At 48.2% G+C, this 18,906-nt stretch overlaps 1 protein-coding gene across 1 annotated transcript in view; it reads right to left on the reverse strand.

The window, feature by feature from the left end:
- The window catches only part of SNX29 (sorting nexin 29), a 1,754,850-nt gene that overhangs the window by 120,368 nt on the left and 1,615,576 nt on the right, over positions 1 to 18,906 (reverse strand). The gene's annotated exons all lie outside the window — the stretch shown is intronic.

Below are 18,906 nucleotides of genomic sequence, written 5' to 3' on the forward strand. Positions count from 1 at the left end.
CAACATTTTCTAGCATTTTGTTTGGAAACCGTGGAAAGCATAGAATTAAACCCACATTTCCATTGCCACATGTAAAGAAAAGAGGACAATATCTCTCGTATTACACATTATTGAGGTTTGAGGATGAATTTGCAACAACGTCAATATCCGGCAGGTGGATACTTTAGTACTGGAGGGGTTAAGAATCTTGGGGGCACCGAGGAGAATTATCTTTTTTCGTGAGTGGTTCTTCTGGTCACTTTTGTGAAGGAATGGAATGTGCAGGGCGAAGGTGAGCAAACATAAAAACAGCACTTACTATGAACATGTTCTTTTTCCCCTCCTGAAAGGGAGGACCTAAAAATTACAGTGCTCTGCAGAGAAAGACAAACTGTCAAAGCGCAGACACCAATATCTCACTCAGTGGCTAAATGAGACATTGCAGTGTGTATTGTTTGGCACGCATTAAAAAGAAGCGAGAAATTGATCGTTCACTTCTGATCTGTCAATAAAGAACTTTTACATTGGCAAAAGAAGCTTGGAAAATGACATTTAGAATGACTGGACTCCGTGTGTGGAATACCAAAAGAGAACAAAGCCAATTCATTACTACCGGTTGTGGGTGCTAAGCATGTACACCGAACAGCTGGTGGTAAATACAAGGTATCGTCCGCGTGCATTTATAGAGTGTAAAGGCAATACCTAACTCTGTCAAGGCGCTGTGAAATCCCACATGTGCAGAACAGAGTGAGAGCAAATTTAAGTGAACAGCACATTTTCAGGCAACATCTGGTTCTTAGGTTTTTTGAGTTAAAGAGATACACTAATCTAGATGAGAGAGGTAAGGACCCTGTGGAGTTACTTTGCAAAATAAATGCAATTTTCGACAGTTATAACTAGTGGGTACAAACCCATAGATCTTAAGTCCTGGGTTGGGTTCCTCTGCTCATTTTAATTCTTAAGTGAACAGACGTTGTTTCCTTTTCAATCGTGGTACATTTAAAGTAACTTGCAAATCATGTTTGAAAGAAAAAAATAAAGCTAAAGTATATTTGCAATTCACCACCATCTGTTGGACCTTAGTGACTTTATCCAGGCCCGTTTTAGTTATATAAACAAAGAGCAGAGTAAGGACGACTTTAAAAAGAAATACCCACCACGGGCTGAATTTGTTTCTTATTATTGCCACATTCCTAGGGAGGTTAATAATTCAATTAACTTGTTTTAATCCCTGTACGAAGTGGTTTGAAAAAAATGCATCTTTAAAGAGTAAGAATATGCATTGAGAAGTTGATATAGTGGGGATGTGCTCTTCCATTCTGTTGTTTTGTTCTCCATTAATGTATTATGTGAAACAAATATATTATTTTTAGATGGCCCCCGTAGCAAATGAATAAGTAGTAATCGCGACTGGCTGATGTATTTGCAGTGTTTATCTCATTTCGAATTACTTCAATTAAATTTCCTCATTACTCTGCTCGCCGAGAAGATATTCCTCACGGGCAACAGAAAGTGGGATAATGACATTTAGGAAGGCCTATAAAAGAAGCGCCGTTAAGTTGTTCAGTATATTTGTGTGAGCAGAGTTTGTCACTACAAAAGTCCAAAATGTTTGTTTTAACTCATACATTACATCTTCATCAACATTTATTTCTACTAGCGCACTACTCAATCCTAGACTCATGAGGTGAGGCGTGCTTAAGAGGCAATCGGTAAATGGTGTTGGAACCGAAATGTCTCCTATATTAGTATAAGGCAGTGGTCTTCAAACTTCTTAATGTTGCGCACCCCCTGTAAAAAAAAAAAAAAATCCTCGGCCCGCTCAATTTTTTCACAATTATTCAGCTAAATTGGCAATGTTTAAATAGGTCTAAACATATTTAAACATTGCAGTTCAGGATATAATTGACACACGTTGTTAGTGATGGCCCATTACAAGGAGGCTTACTGCTGCTCATGTTTTTAACACTTAAAACAAAGCATGATGCTTCTCTTGGCCGGAGACTGGCGGCCCCCTGAGATCACATAAGCCGCCCCCCGCCCCAAAGGGCCCGCCCCCTAGGTAGCAGATCTCTGGTATAAGGGAATGCACATCTGCCCTGAGTGCCCACCTGAATGTGAACCTAGAATTGAGACTTTCATTTTGGCGCTGGTGACACAAAAATCTTACATGGGCACAGTGGCTAGGTTTTTCTCTGAATGTGCAAGATCCAGGACATGTCCAGTGACACAGAGGGGTCACCAAATTATCAACAGTAGACAACAGTCCCTATCCTGAGCGGAAGTATAAAACGGTGGTAGCAGGATACCATGTTTTATAAATCTTTAGTATCAACAGATCTTATTATCTGTCGGTGATTGACCGTGGCCTTGCATTGACATCCTGTGTGCATGCCGAATGCATGTACATGAACAGTGAGCCTGTGACGAAGTGTGCGTGTGTGTGTGTGTGTCTGAGCACTGAAGCTAGTGTGATTCATTTTGGATGTCCATTTTTGTAGCAGGGCACAGGATGGAGGATAAATTCCCCAGGCACTGGGGGTGTACTTCCTGCATTACTGTGGCCAGAGTGTGAAAATCCAGACACTGAAGTGAAGAGGCTGGAATCAGGGCTACCTGGAGACATTCTATGAAGACTTTCTTAGTGCTGAGGAAGAACAAATCAGAAGCTCCTTGCTGCCATTTGATAGATGGTGGTACTGCAGTTTATGTCGTTCAAGATGACGTATTCTACGCCAGGCCTTGCATTCTGCCTACCTCTTACTCCTACTAGAGAAAAGATGATGACAGCCAGGTGCAAGATCTCACATCTCATTGAGTCCATGTTGAAGGTGATCCTACTTGGAGCCAGCCCCAGCGCTACTTGGAGCCAGCCCCAGCGCTACTTGCTGTGAGAAGCATCACTTTATACAACCCAACTGTTCCAGTCTCTAGTTCTTCTTGACCAATAAAGGCAGTGATACAAAGAGTACTCAAATAGCTGTTGTGTAACCAGGGCTGGTGTCTGCCTGACTGCCAGTCTCCCAGAGGTGAGGGGGTATCCCCAACATTCTATACTTTCTGCTGGAGGAGTTGAGAGTCTCCCTGAAGAGCCTAGAAGCCAGCCTTCCTGCTGAGAAAGGGAAGGAGTGTGCCGACCTCTGCAGGCAGAGAAGCTCATGTCAGCTCCTAGCCAAGAGAACCCCAGAGAAGTCTGATGACTCTAAAAGGTATGCAAGGAGAGGGCCCATGCTGTGAAAGGGTCTCCCCAACCCATCTGTATAGTTTCTGGAGTGAGCTGCGTCAGGTTTATGTGAGAAGCTTATCACCTGACAGCCAGACCTGGATTCAACAGTCTGATGCCTCTGCTACAGATGAAGAGTGAAGGACTGCAACACCACTGAGCAGAGAGCCCAATTTCCACATCAGCCACTACTATCCAAGAGACTACCATCAGAAGATTTACCCTGTAAGCTGCACCTACTCTAACTGAGCATCTTAAGAGCCAATGCTGCTCAGACAGGTGTTGCCATACAGGCCCACCTCCCTGAATCTTTCTTCTGATGCAGTCCTGAATGGATGCTGCCATGGTCCCTCATCGAAGAATCCAAGCAGCAAAGAAGGGAAATGGCAGATGCATTTACTACACTTCCTGACTGTCATGAGCAGATAAATCGAAGGGCTGAGCCTCCTAATGAAACAAGTGAGAACATTTGAGTTAACTGCACTTAAGCCTAATCATGCAAAGCCCTACAGAAGGGTGGGGACGGTAATTGCAGAAAATTTGGTCATAGTGGGAAAAGAGGGCAATTACTGGAAAGGTAAGAGGTTGTCGGTACCAACAATAGAGCACAGCATTCTGCAACCCTGTATGTCATAGTCATTGAATTGTACAGTATTGAGTTCTGTTGTGAGACTTAAAGTACTTTTTTCTCCATAAAGACAAGCACTGGACTGGACTATAGTTTATTGTGTCTGTTGGTTGATTGTTGAGTTTCGAGCGCATACTATCCCACTATCTACCTGAGAAAACAATTAATGCTAGTCTTTGCTACCCTCAGAGTCAAGTGTGGAAAGGGTTGTAATTGGTCCCATTGGTAGAGCCTTAGTAGAATGGGTCCCAGAACACCAATGGCAACCGACCTCAACCACAAAGGCTGGGGTCCAGTAGCCCAAGCCTGCCCTGGGGCCACAGAACAAGGACTGATAGATGTCACAATGTCTCAAAACCCAAGCAGAAATCATCAAATGCAGCAGCATTCTAGAATGCTTACTGTGGCTGATCGTCATTGATGCAGAACCAAGTAAAGACAACTGTATATATCTCTGGACAAGCCCTTTAAGATCTTACATGCCCAAAGCTTTGTGTGTCTAGTGCCATAGACATGACCTGGTGTAGAATTGGTAGTCATCTCAAGAGTAATCATATTTCTTTTGTTTTTAAACAAGTTTATTTTTCAGAGTCTGGATGCCAAAACTCTCAGATGTACGCACTACCACATTTCAGCATATCATGCTGAACAAGTAGGAGGGTACTCAAAAATGCCTGAGGCTGCAAAAAGACCTACTAGAAGCGTCTGAGCTTTTCCCACATATTGAATCTCAATAGGTTAGTAGAAGATGAGATTATTTTATGCAGGGACTTCATCGTGTTAATCTATGCCTCTATGGAATGAATGGTCCAGGATGATTACATTCCAATTCAATTTGGCTCCTCTGGGTTGCCAAAGGACTTTTTCAAGTGGCTACCCCTGACATTTATGAAGAGAGCTAAATCCAGTTGTTCAAGATGTTTCATTTTATTGTTGCTCACCTGAGTTATAGACATACAGAGCCTGGGGGCCAGATATACGGCCGTTTTTAGAAGTCGCAAACGGAAAATCAGGCTGTTTGCAACTGCTAAAAAGGGTGTAGCATGTAAAAACCCTAATTTGGGATTTGGTAACTTAGAGTCAGTAACTTAGATGGTGTCCCTTCCTAAAAGCGAGTCGCAGGGGGATGTGCGTTTGTTCTGCGCGCGCAAAGGCGGTTGCAAAACAATCGCAGTTACTACCAATTTAAATTGGTGGCAAGCCAGTTGCAAAAGGGAAGGGGTCCCCAGAGAACCTCTTCCCCTTTGTGTTTGGCAGCAAAAATATGTTTTAAGAGCAGGCAGTGGTCCCACGGACCACTGCCTGCCATTAAAAAATAAAAAATATATTCTCATTATTTTCTTTTAAACGCATCCTATTTTCCTTTAAAGAAAACGGGCTGCATTTGAAAAAGAAAACATTACTTTACTTAAAAAACAAACACAAACATGGTGGTCTGCTGTCCCAGCAGGCCACCATCCCTGTGATTGTAGTGAATTCCCAAATGGGTCGCACATTGCAACCTGCCTCATAAATAATGATGAGGAAGGTCATTTGCGATCTCATTGGGAATCGCTAAATGTGTCTGAGACACATTAGTACATTCTGTTTTGCGAGTCGCAAAAAAACGCATTTTATGGCCCACAAAACAGAATGGTCATACATCTGGTCCTATATTTTTTATTAATTAAGCACCTTTGAGAAAGTAAATATTGCTATCAATAACGCGTTCAGTTCTTATTTAGGTAATCAAGGAATTTTTTATGGACCCTATTAATAGAAAATGAATAGGGCACTCCTATAAGACGAGCTGATCAATAAAGTCATAGCAAAGCAGACACATGGCTTGAGACACCCCAATGTAAAAACTAGCCATATAAATCCGTCATAAGGAAGGGATTTCTGATAACTGCGACCAAAATGAGGAAGCACAATGTGATATAGTCCAAGAAAAACTGATAAAACAGGAAACCTTCTGTAAGAAAGAAAAGACCTGGAGGCATTTGATAGCAACGAGGAGGCAACAGGAGGGAACATATGCTGAGCATTCTACTAAAATGTAGCTAACTATACCATAATAATGGCAATAAATCTCACAGACAGTGGACATTTAAGATAAAAGCATATCATTAGGAAAATGTTGCACAGGCGAAAACAAAACTGATTAGATCAAGACCACAAAATCACGAGCAAGATGGAAAGTATCACTCTAGATAGCCCTATTCAGATGAGAGGCAGTATGAGCCGTGAGCTTTATGCAGCTGAACACACTTTCAGGTGAGTTTTCAGCTAACCTTTATACAAGCGTACTACAAAAGTTAGTTACACCGCTAATAAATGTTATTAAATTGCACCTGTGATGCAAACGGCAGGGAATATCACAGACATACAAGGAAAGTCTTACTTTCTGCAATTTATAGCGTGGCAAGCTCTCACTTCAAGCCAAACTCTGCACCATGTACAGGTTGAATTCTCCGTGGACACCTGCTTACATCATTTTATTGGGCTCAAGGCGATGTTTACTATAGGGAGGTGTAGGAAGGGGGAGGCTCTAGTTGGCGCAGTGCAACACTAGCGACAAGCAGGGACTCTCTCTTCCTCGTCAGGGCTGAGGGTTACCTTCCAGACAACCTCTGCTTACCCTCTAGGTAGTGTGGCTTAAGCAGTCGTAGGCTAATCTTTGGGGCACATAGGGTTAAACACTTGCAACAGTACACCTTTACAACCAACCCACCACACAACGAGACCAGACTGTATTCTGTAAAAATAGGTATCTTTATATAGACTTCAAGCAGGCTTGTGAATACAGTCAATGTACTTTATGAAAACGGTTGCAGATTACTTAATTCGGGTTACCACAGTTCTTATGCAGTTCTCTTGAGGCCCGTAGGCCGGTGTTACTCAAAGTTCTTGTGGAGCCGGCGGCTTCCAGGGGATCTGTCCCACGTCGCGTTGCCTTCCCGGGGTCGCTGATCGTTGCGGCTCTTCAGCCGAGCAGGTCACTGGTCATCCGGGGCAGCGGTGTTCTGTGGCGGCAGGGTCCTCTTCTCGTCGTCCGCTCCAACCCTGGAGGCGGCGGTTATGCGGCGGTGACAAGTGGCAGTACGGTCCCCAAGTGCAGGACGTACCCAGCCAAATGTCGGTGCAGCTGTGAGCTCACAGCTGGGCTGTCGGGCAGGCTACCGACTTTGCGGATTCTCGTAGGGCAACTGTCCGTCTTTGCAGGTGAGTGACTGCTCGCTATGTAGTCACCTCGTGAGCTCGGACCGGACGGGTTCTCCTTCCCTTTGCTCTCGGGCTCCCGGTGCAGTTGCGGTCACGGTGTTCGGGCCAGCGGCGGCTGGTCCTTACTTTGCTCTCGCTGTTGCTTTGGGCCCCGGTCACGGTGGTCGGGATGACGTTGATGCCTTAGAGGAGATTCCTCTGTCGATACTGCGGCGATGGCCAGCACCCGCAGTCGCTTTCTTCCAAGGGGGGTAGCGTCCACTGGTCCTGGGACGCTGGTCAGGGGGCAAGTTCAGTTGCAAGCCCTTGGAGATCTTTTTAGCAGAGTTTGGCACAAGTAGAGCAAAAGTCTTTTCGTAGTCTTTTCTTCTTCCTCTCCTTCAGCAGCAAGGCACCAGACACAGGCAAGAGTCAGCACCCTTCCTTGTCTCTTACGGTCCTTCTCGTAGGGCAGAGTCCTTCTGTGGCCCAAACCGGATCTAATCTTCAAGGAGCAGGGCTCCTTCTTTTATAGGCCAATTCTTTTGTTCTCGCAGGCCAGGGGGGCCTTTGCATAGCCACTCTCAGTTCTGGAGTACCCCGGCGGGTGTACTCCAGCTTCTGCTTTCAGTGTGAGGGGCAGGCGCATCAGACGCCCCACAGGAGGTGGAGCCAGCATTGTCCGGACAGGGGTGGCCAGAGTACCTTGTTGAGGGGGGCTTCGCCCTTCCTGGGCCAGATGCCGGCAGAGTCATCCGCCGCTCCCCAGGAGGGTGGAGCCAGCATTGTGGGGGCCGAGCACAGTGACAGTTCGAGTCAAGAGGCACTCCTACCTCCCACTAAGGTGTAATCTGCGCATTCACCACCTGTCATCCCTCCAGCCCTGTCACTCACACATCCCAGACAGTCAGATACACATACCAGCAGAGGCGGCTGAAATGGTTAAGCAAGCAAAGGCTAACTTTCTAAAAGTAGCATTTGCAAACCCAGGATATTAAAATAAACTTGACTACAAGAAATATCTTATCATCCTGAGTTCAGGCATACTAAACAGGACTCGCTACCATGCTCCTTGAGCCTGCGGGGATTATAGGGTGTAACAATCCTCGCAGCTCAGTCTGGCCTAATGGAGCAGGTAGCCTTCAATAGTGAAATACGGTCTTCGTTGTAAGTCACTACTAGGACAGGCCCCGCACATCAGGGCTTGTCCTACCTTGCACCTACAACGCACCCTGCCCGCAGGCCTACCATAGGGGTGACTAATATGTAGTCAAGGGAAGGGTCGGTGCTGGCAAGTGGGGACACTTGCCCAGCAAGCGTGACAGTACGAGACCGCACGCGGGTTCTGCGGTCGCAGTTCCCAGACACATCTTTACGGCTGCTTCGGTGGGTGGCGCAACCAGCGCTGCAGGCCCACCAGCAGTATTGGCATCTACAAGCCCCGGCACTCTTTCGTGCGCTTTACTAGGGACTAACAGTAAATCCAAAGAACCAATCATGGATACCAATCACATGTACAATTTACAGTAGGGAGCACTTGCACTGCGGCACGGATCAGCCGTGGCGCAGTGCCCTGAGTATCGGAAAACCAGCAAAACATCGGAGGCACATCAGCAAAAAGTGGAAGGGAGACTCACGCCAAGGTGCCAGGTCTAACATGTGTCCCCTCCAGCTGAAATGTGGGGGGAACTACCCTTCCCCAGGGAGTTCCACATCACTAAGGCGGAAAAATCTGGACAGACCGTCAGCGTTGGCGTGATCGGTGCCAGGGCGGTGTTCCACCGTAAAGTCCATACTCTGTAGAGAAATGGACCACCTCAACAGTTTCGGGTTCTCACACCTCATTTGCATCAACCATCTGAGGGGCCTGTGGTCCGTCTGAACTCGGAAGTGAGACCCAAACAAGTAGGGTCTTAGCTTCTTCAGCGCCCAGACCACAGCAAATGCTTCTCGCTCTATTGCACTCCACCTACTTTCCCGTGGAAGTAACCTCCGACTTATGAAGGCTACGGGTTGGTCAAAGCCCTCCTCAGTCATCTGTGAGAGAACAGCCCCTACACCATGCTCTGAAGCGTCTGTTTGCACAATGAACTCCTTGGAGAAATCGGGGGCCAGGAGCACGGGCGCCGTGCACATGGCAGTCTTCAGGGTGTCGAAAGCCTTCTGACAGGTGTCAGTCCAAATCACATTCCTGGGCTGCTTCTTCGAAGTCAGCTCTGTCAAGGGGGTCACGATCGTGCCATAGCCCTTGACAAACCTCCTGTAATACCCAGTGAGCCCCAGGAAGGCTCTCACTGCAGTCTGGGTCTTGGGGGGTTCCCAAGCCAGGATGGTTTCGATCTTGGGCTGCAAGGGGGCTACCTTGCCGCTCCCAACTTGGTGTCCCAAGTACACCACTGAACCCTGCCCAATCTGGCACTTGCTTGCCTTGATTGTGAGGCCTGCTCTGCGCAGGGCCATCAACACTTCCCAGAGGTGTCGCAGGTGTTCGGGCCAGGTGCCACTGAACACCGCGATGTCATCCAGGTAGGCGGCACTGAACTCGTCCAGTCCAGCCAACACCTGGTTGACCAATCTCTGAAAGGTGGTAGGGGCATTCTTCATACCAAATGGCATAACCCGGAACTGGAAATGCCCATCTGGTGTAGAGAATGCCGACCTCTCCTTTGCCCCATCGGTCAAGGCGATCTGCCAGTACCCAGACGTTAAATCAAACGTGCTGAGAAACCGGGCAGCCCCTAGCCGATCAATGAGCTCGTCAGCTCTGGGGATGGGGTGCGCGTCAGTCTTCGTGACTGAATTGAGTCCTCTGTAGTCCACACAGAACCGGAGTTCGGGTGTGGCTCCCGGCGCAGCAGCCTTCGGCACCAAGACCACGGGGCTGGACCAAGGACTGCTGGAAGACTCAACCACCCCGAGGGCAAGCATCTTGGAGACCTCCTCCTTGATGCAGGCCCGTACCCTGTCAGTTACCCTGTAAGCCTTATGCTTCACCGGTAAGCTGTCTCCAGTGTCCACATCATGGACGCACCAATCTGTGACACTCGGAACCAGGGAGAACAGGTCTGGAAACTGCCCCAGCAACTGGCGGCAGTCCTCCTGTTGTTCGGCGGTCAGGGAGGGTGAGAGGTTAACTCCATCCACTGACCCATCCTTCTCACAGGCCACCAAGAGGTCAGGAAGAGGCTCCGACTCCTCCTCCATTCCGTCATCGGTTGCCAACAACATGCCCACTTCGGACCTTCGCAAGTGGGGCTTGAGGCGGTTGACATGTAGGACCCGCAAAGGGTTCCTGGGCGTCTTCATGTCCACCAAGTATGTCACGGGGCTCTTGCGCTCCACAACCTCAAATGGTCCTGTCCACTTATCCTGAAGGGCACAGGGCTCCACTGGGGCCAAGACATACACCTCCTGTCCAGGCTGAAGCTCGACCAGAGTGGCATTCTGATCGTACCACCGCTTCATTTCCTCCTGGCTCGCTTCCAGATTTGCCTCGGCAAGTTGTCTGAAGCGCCTGGTTTGGTTTCTGAAGGCCAGCATGTAGCTATATACATTCTGGGGAGGTTTCCTGGGAGATTGCTCCCAGCCTTCCTTTACCAAACTCAGTGGTCCTCTCACGGGGTGGCCGTACAGCAGTTCAAAGGGGCTGAACCCTAGGGACTTCTGTGGTACCTCGCGATATGCAAAAAGCAGGCATGGCAAGAGGACATCCCACTTACGCCTCATCGGACCTTCCAGGCCCATGATCATGCCTTTGAGGGTTCGGTTGAATCTTTCAACCAACCCGTTACCTTGGGGATGGTAGGGTGTGGTGAACTTGTACGTTACGCCACACTCCTGCCAAAGGGACTTCATATATTTCGATATGAAATTGGTCCCCCTGTCGCTCACCACCTCTAGAGGGAATCCTACTCGTGAGAAAATTCCCATCAGTGCACGCCCCACCACGGGAGCCGTCACAGTCCTCAGAGGGATGGCTTCAGGGTACCGGGTGGCATGGTCCACCAAGACCAGGATGAACCTGTTGCCCATGGCTGTCTTGGGGTCCAGAGGCCCAACGATGTCAATACCCACTCGCTGGAATGGCGTACCGACCACAGGGAAGGGTTGGAGGGGAGCCTTGTTCTTCCCTCCCGTCTTCCCACTTGCCTGGCAAGTCGGACAGGTTCTGCAATAAGCGTCTGAGCTCTTATGCATTTGGGGCCAGTAAAAGTGGGTGACAAGCCTGTCATAGGTCTTGTCCATCCCCAAATGTCCTGCTAAAGGCACATCATGAGCCAGACCCAGTAGGAAGGCTCTGAATTTCTGGGGTACCACCAGCACACGGGCTGACCCAGGTTCAGCAGCCTTAGGCTCCGAATACAGGAGGTCGTTCTCCCAGTACACGTAATGTGTTTTGGCCTGAACACCATTGGCCTGGTCTGCAGCCTGCTGCTGCATACCCATGAGAGAAGGGCATTCCTTCTGCTCCCTGCAGAATTCCTCCCTGGAGGGTCCTCCTTCTTGCTGCCAATGGGTCAGCTCAGGCAGGTCCCCCAGTTCGGCGATCTGTTCCCCTGTAGGCTCCAGGGCATCCCCCTCAAGGTCTGCCTCCTCCTGGACCGTAGGAACTTCAGGGGCCGGTTTCCCGCGCCCCCTGCGCCTCCTCCCTAAGGCTGGTTCCTGGGCCTCTCCTTCAGGCCCCAGGACCTCTCGATCACCCCTACTGGCTGCCATCGACCGGGTGGTCACGCACGCCCAGTCAGGCAGACCCACCATCCGCAGGTGAGTCGTTTTCTCCACCTTTTCCCAAGGGGAGTGCTCCAAGTCGTTCCCTAGCAAACAGTCAACAGGCATGGTTTTTCTCACACAGACCTGCAGAGTACCAGAGACCCCCCTCCACTCGAAGGGAACTTGAGCCATCGGACACTGACTCTCAGAATTATCAGCGTTGATAACCCTACAGTAGGCATGGGGTACAACCTGCTCCTGAGACACCAGGTGCTGCCTCACTGCAGTCACACTGGCTCCTGTGTCTCTAAGAGCCTCGGCTTCCTTACCATTGATGATCACCACCTGCCCATATTTTTTAGTGTTAGAGGGCAGGTAGTTCGTAGGGATCATCTCGCTGTCTCCTAACGAGACCAGGGTCATGTGAACGGGATCTCCACCCCCCGGGACCATCATTTCTTCCCCCAGGTGAACGCTAGTCACTTGTCGGGGCGGAGCACCAGTGGGTGCGGGTTTTCCAAATAGGCGACACTTGGGGTCACTGGATATGTGCCCAGGCTCGCCACATTTGAAACAATTGAAGGGCCCCTTTGGAACAGGTTTACCTGTCGGGGCCCCATTCTGCTTCGGGGGTGGGGGAGGCTGAGAACCCTGCTGCGGATTCCCTTGGGAACTACTTTGGGGGCCTTTTTGGAACCCTTTCTGTTTCCCCCCTTGTCCCCCCCACTCTTCTGCTGGGGAGCCTGTCCACTCTTGGCGGAATCTCCCACGGGACCCTTGTGGACCCTGGTGCTGAGCCAGCGGTCCGCCTCCTCAGCAAGCTTCCTCGGGTTGGACAGCTTGCTATCGATCAGGTGTTGGCGTAACTCAGGAAAACAGTGATCAGACAAGTGCTCCCATGCAATTAAATCAAAGAGACCTTGAAAATCATTAACTTTGTTACCTTTCACCCAACCATCCAGTGCTCTGCAAAAGTAAGTCACATACTCCACATACGTATTCCCAGGCCGCTTAGTACATCCCCTAAACTTCTGTCTATACATTTCAGGGGTAAGCCCGTACCTGTTTAATAAAGCTTCTTTCATGTGGGCATAGGATCTCTGATTCTCAACGGGCAAATTTAGCAAGGTATCTCTCCCTTCGCTAAGGAACCTTCCCCACAACCCCGCTCCCCAATCCTTGTCAGGGACCCGGTGGGAGGACATGGCTACCTCGTATGCCCTAAACCACTGTCCTATGTCATCCCCCTTAAAGAACTCCTTAACTACGTCCTTCGGGATGTGCACTCTTGACTCTACCTGCACTGGCGATGTGCTGCCACCAGAGGGAGGACGATCCAAGCCTCTCTCCTTGAGACTTATCTCCCTCATTTTCACTTCGTAATCCATCTGGTGCTTTCGCTCTTCCAGCGCCATTCTTTTGGTTTCAAGCTCCAGCTGGATTTTCATTTCTGCCAACTTTCTCTCGTGATTCCGGGTTTCCTTCCTGTCCGCCAGCTCCTCTGGCGACAGGCCTTTACCCAAGCTGTGCTCGCTGTCTTGCCTCTCCAGATCGATCAGATCCCCAAGCGCATTCTGCTCCTCCGTCGTATTCTGCTCGGCGAGGACGTCTTGCTCTTCCGGGGTCTTTCTGGACTCCACCCAGGCTTTCAGGGCCTTGTAGAATTCCGGTTTGTTTTTGCAACCAGCGTGCGGAACCTTGAGTTTCCTACAGAAAAACTTCAGTTCCATCTTCGAGTATTTGTCCAGCTTTGCGGCGTCCCACTCTACCTCCAACACCTCAGAGGTCGTGGACTCCGCTCCATCCAGGCTCTTTGTGCCCGGCATGGTTCCTGCACTCGGAATCTTCTTTCGGCAAAATTCAAAAAGCAAAGTCTGTGGCTAAGTAACTGGACCGTAATCCTTGTGTAGTGGTCAGAAGCTCAGGTATAGATATCGCAAGTGTAAATTCGAAATCCTCACCGCTGCGTCCAATGTAGGAAGGGGGAGGCTCTAGTTGGCGCAGTGCAACACTAGCGACAAGCAGGGACTCTCTCTTCCTCGTCAGGGCTGAGGGTTACCTTCCAGACAACCTCTGCTTACCCTCTAGGTAGTGTGGCTTAAGCAGTCGTAGGCTAATCTTTGGGGCACATAGGGTTAAACACTTGCAACAGTACACCTTTACAACCAACCCACCACACAACGAGACCAGACTGTATTCTGTAAAAATAGGTATCTTTATATAGACTTCAAGCAGGCTTGTGAATACAGTCAATGTACTTAATGAAAACGGTTGCAGATTACTTAATTCGGGTTACCACAGTTCTTATGCAGTTCTCTTGAGGCCCGTAGGCCGGTGTTACTCAAAGTTCTTGTGGAGCCGGCGGCTTCCAGGGGATCTGTCCCACGTCGCGTTGCCTTCCCGGGGTCGCTGATCGTTGCGGCTCTTCAGCCGAGCAGGTCACTGGTCATCCGGGGCAGCGGTGTTCTGTGGCGGCAGGGTCCTCTTCTCGTCGTCCGCTCCAACCCTGGAGGCGGCGGTTATGCGGCGGTGACAAGTGGCAGTACGGTCCCCAAGTGCAGGACGTACCAAGCCAAATGTCGGTGCAGCTGTGAGCTCACAGCTGGGCTGTCGGGCAGGCTACCGACTTTGCGGATTCTCGTAGGGCAACTGTCCGTCTTTGCAGGTGAGTGACTGCTCGCTATGTAGTCACCTCGTGAGCTCGGACCGGACGGGTTCTCCTTCCCTTTGCTCTCGGGCTCCCGGTGCAGTTGCGGTCACGGTGTTCGGGCCAGCGGCGGCTGGTCCTTACTTTGCTCTCGCTGTTGCTTTGGGCCCCGGTCACGGTGGTCGGGATGATGTTGATGCCTTAGAGGAGATTCCTCTGTCGATACTGCGGCGATGGCCAGCACCCGCAGCCGCTTTCTTCCAAGGGGGGTAGCGTCCACTGGTCCTGGGACGCTGGTCAGGGGGCAAGTTCAGTTGCAAGCCCTTGGAGATCTTTTTAGCAGAGTTTGGCACAAGTAGAGCAAAAGTCTTTTCGTAGTCTTTTCTTCTTCCTCTCCTTCAGCAGCAAGGCACCAGACACAGGCAAGAGTCAGCACCCTTCCTTGTCTCTTACGGTCCTTCTCGTAGGGCAGAGTCCTTCTGTGGCCCAAACCGGATCTAATCTTCAAGGAGCAGGGCTCCTTCTTTTATAGGCCAATTCTTTTGTTCTCGCAGGCCAGGGGGGCCTTTGCATAGCCACTCTCAGTTCTGGAGTACCCCGGCGGGTGTACTCCGGCTTCTGCTTTCAGTGTGAGGGGCAGGCGCATCAGACGCCCCACAGGAGGTGGAGCCAGCATTGTCCGGACAGGGGTGGCCAGAGTACCTTGTTGAGGGGGGCTTCGCCCTTCCTGGGCCAGGTGCCGGCAGAGTCATCCGCCGCTCCCCAGGAGGGTGGAGCCAGCATTGTGGGGGCCGAGCACAGTGACAGTTCGAGTCAAGAGGCACTCCTACCTCCCACTAAGGTGTAATCTGCGCATTCACCACCTGTCATCCCTCCAGCCCTGTCACTCACACATCCCAGACAGTCAGATACACATACCAGCAGAGGCGGCTGAAATGGTTAAGCAAGCAAAGGCTAACTTTCTAAAAGTAGCATTTGCAAACCCAGGATATTAAAATAAACTTGACTACAAGAAATATCTTATCATCCTGAGTTCAGGCATACTAAACAGGACTCGCTACCATGCTCCTTGAGCCTGCGGGGATTATAGGGTGTAACAATCCTCGCAGCTCAGTCTGGCCTAATGGAGCAGGTAGCCTTCAATAGTGGAATACGATCTTCGTTGTAAGTCACTACTAGGACAGGCCCCGCACATCAGGGCTTGTCCTACCTTGCACCTACAACGCACCCTGCCCGCAGGCCTACCATAGGGGTGACTAATATGTAGTCAAGGGAAGGGTCGGTGCTGGCAAGTGGGGACACTTGCCCAGCAAGCGTGACAGTACGAGACCGCACGCGGGTTCTGCGGTCGCAGTTCCCAGACACATCTTTACGGCTGCTTCGGTGGGTGGCGCAACCAGCGCTGCAGGCCCACCAGCAGTATTGGCATCTACAAGCCCCGGCACTCTTTCGTGCGCTTTACTAGGGACTAACAGTAAATCCAAAGAACCAATCATGGATACCAATCACATGTACAATTTACAGTAGGGAGCACTTGCACTGCGGCACGGATCAGCCGTGGCGCAGTGCCCTGAGTATCGGAAAACCAGCAAAACATCGGAGGCACATCAGCAAAAAGTGGAAGGGAGACTCACGCCAAGGGGCCAGGTCTAACAGGAGGCAATCCACAAACAATGTAAGATAAATGTCCAAGTTGCATGATAAAAGTAAAACCAAAAAGACTGAGCCTGCGCTTACCTTACTGGCTCAAAAGAAGACCTTTCTTGTGCCATGGTTATTTGGCACAGTGGATTACAACAGCCTTCTTCTGGTTGGAGTGGCCGTTCTAAGTGGAAGTGGTGGACCTGCAGACATATGATACTGGACTGGGACTTGCCAGGATGTTCTTGTAATATTGAGGTGCACTGAAGCTATCTGGGGGTGCAAGAAAGGATGGTCCACTCTCACCCCTGAACTTTACCATGTCAGTTGCGCCACCAGCAGTTGCCAAGGGGGAACAGCTAGGAATGGAGGGCATCTACGAACACAAGAAAAAATACCCTCTTTTCTGACAATTTTGCAGTATCAATGGATTTGACACATGATTAAATGCCCCATTGTTCAGTGAAGTTATACAATTTCAGATAGACACAGGGTTTAAAATCAAACGTGAAAAGTCTAGTTCTCGAATATCCTGATGTCTTAAGATACTACTCGTAACATTTCTTTGTGAATTACAAAAAATTGTAAAGTTGCACAAAAGTGTAAGTTTCCCTTTGTGGATCAGGCCCTTTAATTACAGGTCTGGGAAAAGGACGAACCTGACGGAATGGGACACAATTATGCTTAAGCTTCCACAGAATCTGATGAAAAACCACCACAGTCAGGAGATTTGGCTTGCTACCTAGGCTACTGATGTTTACATATGTAATTGTCCGTGCTGCTCTCCCTATGATAGAACTGTTCGCTGCTTCCTTTGTGGTCACAAACAGCTTATTTCTTTATAGTATATATGATGTTGTTCAAATGAGGTGTACAATAAATAATGCATGCCCCACCTGCTGGACAGTTAACTGTTCCTTAAAGGCTTGAGTTATAAGGCACATGACAAGTATCCAAATAATACAAATACATTAAGAAAATATAAAAGTGGAACAAGATGTAGATGTTCCAGCAGGGGTTGAAGGTCCAGGGGTCCCAGGTCTACATCTTACTTCTTAAAAATTCAAACAGCAAAGGAACCATACTCAAAGCTCGGGACCATAAAAGCTTCATCAAACAGTTGAGGTTAAGTGTGAGCATATGTTCCTTTCTTTTAGATAGATGGTTTATTCATATAGCACGGATAAACCCTTTTTATCTTTATATTGTGATGGCAGAATCTGTTACTGCATTTTTCATTCATTTATCTCTTAAGTAGTCCATTTCACTCTTGTTGTAAATTTGAAAAACTTTATTAAACAAAGAACAAGGACAGCCGACACGTGTTTCATCCTGTGTGGCAAATAACTCCAGGGCTTTCTCAAGGCTGTAACAGAAATAGGGTACATTGGAAGAGGTAATGAGCATTAGAAAAGTTGACCCGAAAGAGTGAGAACTGGGTGCCTGGAAATTAAGTGGAACAAGTGTGAAAGATCCTCTTCCCATAGACTTGTTTAATGGTGAGTTGTATATAGGGTTCATCATGTTTGATACTTCTATACATTAGAGAAAGTGCGCAGGATCGTTTTTGTGAACTATTGGGCAAATATAATCATCCCTGCACGATCAGGACCGTTAGTAAATATATAGAATCCCCCCCGAAGTACGAGATGCCAGAGAAGGACAAAACTGAGGTCCTGAAAGAATTTTTTAGTACCTAAGCAATTTTATCACATCATTCTTTTACTTTTTCCAATAGAAAGAGTCGCAATACAGTTAATTCACATCCGATTCTGTGGACAGAATTTTTGGTTACAGTGAGTTCAAGGTCATGCATCTCTACATCATGATACATTTCTAACTTTACTTTCAGAGAATATAGTGCAATAATTGACCATTACTATTTAAAGTTTTTATAAATAGTCAAAAGAAGCTGACATAGGTGGAAACATTGTCATTCTAAATACATCGGATTACCCTATGGAAGCCCATCGACAATTGGAAGACGCCACCTGTTATCAAAAACTGGATCACTACCCCACTAAAAACATTCAGGACAAACTGCTTCTACTTCTTAATGAATGCATGAAAAAGACCTCCTAACCATAGAAGAAAAGCATCTTCTATATATCAACAATCCAACCTCACTTTTGTAGTTCTCTGGCATCTCGTACTTCGGGTGGATTCTACATATTTACTAACGGTCCTGATCGTGCAGGGATTATTATTTCTGCGCGATAATTCACAAAACCGATCCTATGCACTTTCTCTAATGTATAGAAGTATCAAAGATGATGAACCCTATATACAACTCACCATTAAACAAGCCTATGGGAAGAGAATCTTTCAAACTTGTTCCGTCATCACTCCTTTCACATTTAAAAAAATATATATATATGTAGTTTTGCACTGTGTCCAGTACTTATACTTCTTTCTAAGAATTTTAAAAATCTTTTTGTCGGAATTTTATAGTTGAAGCAAAGAATTAGATTGTTTCTAACAATTTGTAACCATTTTTTTTTTCTAAATTCACTTAATTTCTAAGCACCCTGCTCTCACTCTTTGGGGCTTAACTTTTCTAATGCTCATTACCTCTTACAATGTACCCTATTTCTGTTACAGCCTTGAGAAAGCCCTGGCGCTATTTCCCACACAGGGTGAAACACGTGTCGGCTGTCCTTGTTCTTTGTTTAATAACGTTTTTCAAATCTACAACAATAGTGAAATGGACTACTTAAGAGATGAATGAATGAAAAATGCAGTAACAGATTCTGCCATCACAATACAAAGATAAAAAGGATTTATCCGTGCTATATGAATAAACCATCTATCTAAAAGAAAGGAACGTATGTTCACACTTAACCTCAACAAGATGTAGAAGTGTCTTAGAATAGGGCTTAGCAATTCAGAATGCAG

This window comes from Lissotriton vulgaris, chromosome 10 (assembly GCF_964263255.1).
Source record: "Lissotriton vulgaris chromosome 10, aLisVul1.2, whole genome shotgun sequence".
Classification (NCBI taxonomy): Eukaryota; Metazoa; Chordata; class Amphibia; order Caudata; family Salamandridae; genus Lissotriton; species Lissotriton vulgaris.